Below are 5791 nucleotides of genomic sequence, written 5' to 3' on the forward strand. Positions count from 1 at the left end.
CTAGTTGTGTTTTGTATAACAAGCATGTACACACACACACACACACACACAATGCTGATCATATTTTTATTTTTATGATAGATTTGCATTCAGAAATGCAAGCTGCCTTACTTTCGAGGGGCTGATGCGGTTTCTCCTCCGAGTTTGACACTGTGTGTGTGATGGCCCGGGCCCCCTCCCTCATGCCATATAATTGGTTGACACCTCGTGTATGATTGCCAGGAGCAGAATGTGAGGCTGTTCAGACGAATATGTGCGCCTTTAGGCCTATATAATTTTTTTTTTTTTTTGCATTTGAATTAGTCAATTATTTTAAATAAAATAAAATGCATCCATTATTTCATTAATACATAATGATTAAATTTCTATAGGTTATATATATATATATATTGTTTAAATAGACAATACAAATAACATATCACGCGCGCGAGAGAGTTTGAAATGACAAGAGCCGGCTCTCAGAGTCGGCTCATTCGCGAACGACCCATCACTACAAAGAACATGTCACACGCGCGAGAGAGTTTGAAATGAGCTCGCGGGCTCCCGTTTCCTCACGTGCGATTTTGTTTCACAACTCGCAAAGGTGATTTACCGCGCGTGCAAGCATCAGTTGTACGCTCGGTTTGAGGCCACAAATGTTACAAAGCTGTCATTAAGTTGAAGTTATCACACAGTCCTCGCTCAAGCCGCTCACTCACTCCGTTTGGCTTCATTACAGTGTGCTCCTTAGCACTGGGAGCTCCCTCTGCTGTCCATAAGGTGCCTCTGCGCACCAGCCATTTCAAACCCAGCCTCCAGTATCTGGGCCACGCCTCCTAATTTGCATACACTCCTCAATCCTCAATGCTCAACTGCCCAATCCTCAATCGTCAAATGCCCAATCCTCAATCTTAAATGGCTAAATGATTAAATGCCCAATCCTAAAAACCAAATTCACAATACTAAATCCCCAAATGCCCAATCCTAAATCCTAAATGGCTAAATGACCAAATGCCCAACCCTAAATAGAAAATGCCCAATCCTAAATACAAAATGCCCTATCCTAAATACCAAATGCCCAATCCTAAATACCAAATTAATTTCGACTTGGACTTTAAGTTTCAAATTTAGATTTTTAGTTTTGGTTTAAGACTTTTAGTTTTAGACTTTTAGTTTATAATCTGACCAAATAATTCCTCCATATATATTGTAGTCAAAAGCCAAAAAATTAATTCATAATACAGATATTTTTACAGGTGGCTAAAAATTATCTCACCGATCAGTACAATAATCAGAAGTCCGTTCATCAGACCTGATATGATAATAATAATCTTCCACTGTGTTTGATTCTGATCGATATATTCAGTCACTGTATGATTGTGACACTCAGTTAACACAGTTAGAGGAGATGATTCTGTAATAAAAGTGTCCACAGTCTGTTACTGTAAAAAGTTACTGGCTACAGGTTTATAGCACTTAAGATAATTATAATATATTATGGAATGTATAAATATAATTGTTTTTCATGAGTATTTAAAAAAATGTAAGTAGTTAATGACTAGTACGTATGCAAGCAGTGATCATCAACATGTCTTGATCACTGAAGAAGAAAATGAACTCACCGTTGAAGTATATTCTGGTGCTGTTGCTGAATTTTGGAGGTGTGCGTGTGTTCATACAGTAATAAACTCCTAATTCATCAGCAGTCACATTATTAATAACCAGACGATGTTTAAACTGCACTGAATATTTCTTTCTGAATGTTTTATTATGGTAAAAAGATGATGTTGAGAATGATTGTAGAATCACTGTTGGAGGATCTGCTGTTTTCAGTAAAATCCAATAAACATCATTTTCATCAAGATCACAGTTTATGATCACATTTGATCCCAAATCAGTTAATAGATCTGACACTGCATACTGACAACAGATTAATACATCTGAAAGATAAAAAATAAATAACCCCCCTGTGTCATGCATAGCATAAAACTATAATTTTGATAGTTATAAAGCATTTAAAAATACTGATATCATGTAAAAAACTCACAGAGCTGAAGCTGAATGATCTTCATCTTGTTGTTGTGGGTTAAGACACTTAAGTATGAAATCTGCTTCCCTCCAAACACTGAAGATGAATCTACTGCAGCTCTAAAGCAAAAACAGGAAGACAAAAAAAAAAAAAAAAAAAAACTTCCCACATCAAGAGGAAGTCAAAGTCAAATCTGCTCTGTTCTCAACACTTAATTCCCCCTCGCCATCATCACTCCATTAAGTTTAACATGTTTGATATTTCTCAAATATTTGGTACATTTCTCAGATTATGTCTAAAATTCTCAAATACACACATATACAGTACACTCAAAGGCTGGTATCTGGATACTGATGCTCCTGTCTGATTTGGTTTCAGATTAGTGCCAGGATCTAGTGGCTAATGCTCCAAGTTTTGTTTTGTTTAAGGGGTTTTTGATCTACAATAGAGGCCCTTGTGAAAGTCGGTAATGATGCTGAAAAAGCAGTTTGTATGAAAGAGGTCATGATTAAAGTGTACTTTGATATAGAGAAAGAATATGACTCAATGTGGAGAAAAGGACTACTGATTAAATAAAATAATATGGGTATTGGCGGAAGAATGTACAACTGGATTTAAGACTTCTTATCAAATCGGACATTTTGTGTTAAAGATGATGTTTCAAATGATTTTAATATTTGTAAATAGTATTCTGCAAGGTAGTGCTATTAGTCCAGTTCTGTTTAACATAATGATAAATGACATCTTTGAGAATGTTGGTACAGGTATTGGGTATTCATTATAAGCAGATGATGGGGCTATATGGAGAAGAGGGAAACATATTAGACATAAAATTAATAATATTCAGAATGCTATAATTAAAATTTAGAAGTGGACATATGACTGGGGATTTAAGATGTCAGTTATTAAATCATCTTACATGCTTTTACTAGAAAAAAGAAATTAGAAAATATACCGTTTAAATTATATGGTCAAAGTATGGAAAGAGTAACAAAGTTCAAATATTTAGAATTATGGTTTGATGAGAAATGTGTATGGAGAACAAATGTTAAACAGATTGAAAATAAATGTAATAAACGTACTAAACTTTATGAGATCAGTTTCAGGGTAAGATTTGTGTGGAGATAAACAGTCATTACTTGATATATACAGGGTCGATATATACAATCATGTTTTGACTGTACTGTAGGTGTATGGTATATGGAGCGGCAGCTAAGAGTGTCCTGGAAAAAACTAGACAGAATACAGTTTAGAGCTCATAGACTTAGTGTTGGTGCTAATAAAACATCTCCTATTAATGCGTTACTTGTAGAAACTAAAAAAACTACCATTATACTTAAGACGAATAAAGCTGTCACTAACATGCTGGGTTAAGTTAAAAGGTTCTGGGAAAGAACATCCTGCTGCAGAGGTCTCATGTGATTGCTGGGACTATTCACAAGAACGAAAAGGTAAAGGACTTGGCTGGAATATTAATACAGTAGTGAAAGATTATGGTTTAAAGAGACATAGCGGCGCCCCTGGAAGTAAGACCTCAAAGAATTATGATATATTCTGATTCTGTTGCAGCACTCAATAGTTTGAATTCAATGGAAACAAGAGATGATTTATTCAAAGAGATATCCATAATAATGCTATGTATAGAGAGAATTGGAATTAGTGTACGGGGTTCCAGCTCATACTGGTGTATAGGGCATATTTGATTGCAAAGTATGTACTGAAATTAAAGGTCGAGGAAATAAGGAAAGTCCCCTTTTGTAAAGGTGAGGCCAGATCATTAGTTAATATATAGCACTGAGAGAATCATGGCAGAAAAAGTGGGACACAGATAACAAAGAGCGACACTATTATGCATAATCAGAAATCAATTAATGTCAAGGTTTTTAAAGGGAAATGCAGAAAATAATAAGTTTATTATCAAGATTTAGACTTGGACATACTGGTTTGGTTTCTATTGGGAAAATGTCTTAAAGATACAGGGTTAAAGCCCTATATATATATATATATATAATAAACCTCATTTTCATCAAGATCACAGTTTATGCTCACATTTGATCCCAGATTGATACACTGTGTTGTTTCTTGAGCACTTCAGACAAGAAATAAATACACATGACGAAGAGGAAGTCAAGATTGACCACATTGTACAGACTTTTCAACACCCAACGATTCATGACCTCACTAACAGAGGGCCTCATCACTTCATTAAACGTGCACAAATTCCAGTTAATGGGGCACCAAACACACCAACTATGTGCTCAACCTGATGTTATTCTAAAGCTGTATTATCTTATGCAAACTTTGTAGTTTATTTACCCCTTCAAAACCGGTCTATAGGATTGAGTAAAATTCAGTGAATAATTAGTCAACCTGATGTTATTCTAAAGCTGTATTATCTTATGCAAACTGCGAATATAATCAATTATCCAGCAAAAATCTTCAGTCATTGCACTCCTGATACATTCTTGTGAGTGTGCAGCAGTTTGTGCCTGCATGCACAGGAAAAGCACAAGAGTGAATTATTGTGAGAAATCAAGATGAATCACGACACCAAACACAAACCTAAACAGTATATGTATACTGTCTTCTCTGAGGTGAACATCGTTTTTTTTGTGAGACAGTCAGACAGTGAACAAATAGTGTAAGCTACAGACTCAGTTATTAATTTCATTCTGTTAATAATTAAAATAATTTACTTTACAACCAGTTCACTGATTTTAAACTAAACATTTATGATTTTGCTATTTATAATTATTTTGTTGTTTTCATTCACATGATCATCAACATCACTTGCATTTGGATTTTACTAGCAGACCCAGAAATCTCTGCTGGATGATGGTGACATTAAGTGGAGAGAACTACCACTTGCAGCCTCCAGAGGGCAGCAGAGTCTATAAGTGAAGTAAAGTGAAAAGTGAAGTGACATGTGGCCAAGTATGGTGTCCCATAGTGGGAATTTTGTGCTCTGTATTTAACCCATCCAAGTGCAACACACACAGCAGTGAACACACACACTGTTGATATTATTGATAAAATATTTATAATTTCTTTATCTCTGTCTGGAGTGACCAATGAGAGGCCTTACATTTTCTACTAATAAAACTGAAGTAAATAACAAATGTAAATAATCACACTGATTATCAGAATGTTTTTATCACTATACAGGAGTAAATGAACTCACCAGTGAAGTATATTCTGCTGCTGTTGCTGAATTTTGGAGGTGTTTCTGGTGTTCATACAGTAATAAACTCCTAATTCATCAGCAGTCACATTATTAATAACCAGGCGATGTTTAAACTGCACTGAATATTTCTTTTCTGAATGATTTGAACACAAACCCGGAGCTGTGGGCAGCCAATGCTGCAGCGCCTAGGGAGCAGTTGGGGGTTCGATGCCTTGCTCAAGGGTCTAGATATTCATTCCCCCCACCTACAATTCCTGCCGGACCTGAGACTTCGAACATTATTATTAATAATAATAATAATATATAAAAGATAATAATAATATATATATATATATATTATATATATATATATATATATATATATATATATATATATAATATATATATATATATATATATATTGTGGCGAGTATCCCCGTTCCAAATCTGAGCCTGGAAACTTGCACTTCCACTAGCAACCACTTGGGGCAGCTTTTGTTGTTTTTTCTGATTGTTCACTCAAAAAACAATTGTTAAGGACAATTCACCCAGAAATGAAAATCCGGCGTGCGGTCATTAATTACTTACCCTCATGTCGTTCCAAACCAAAAAGTTGTTTG

This window comes from Cyprinus carpio, unplaced genomic scaffold, assembly GCF_018340385.1.
Source record: "Cyprinus carpio isolate SPL01 unplaced genomic scaffold, ASM1834038v1 S000006555, whole genome shotgun sequence".
NCBI classification, from domain to species: Eukaryota; Metazoa; Chordata; class Actinopteri; order Cypriniformes; family Cyprinidae; genus Cyprinus; species Cyprinus carpio.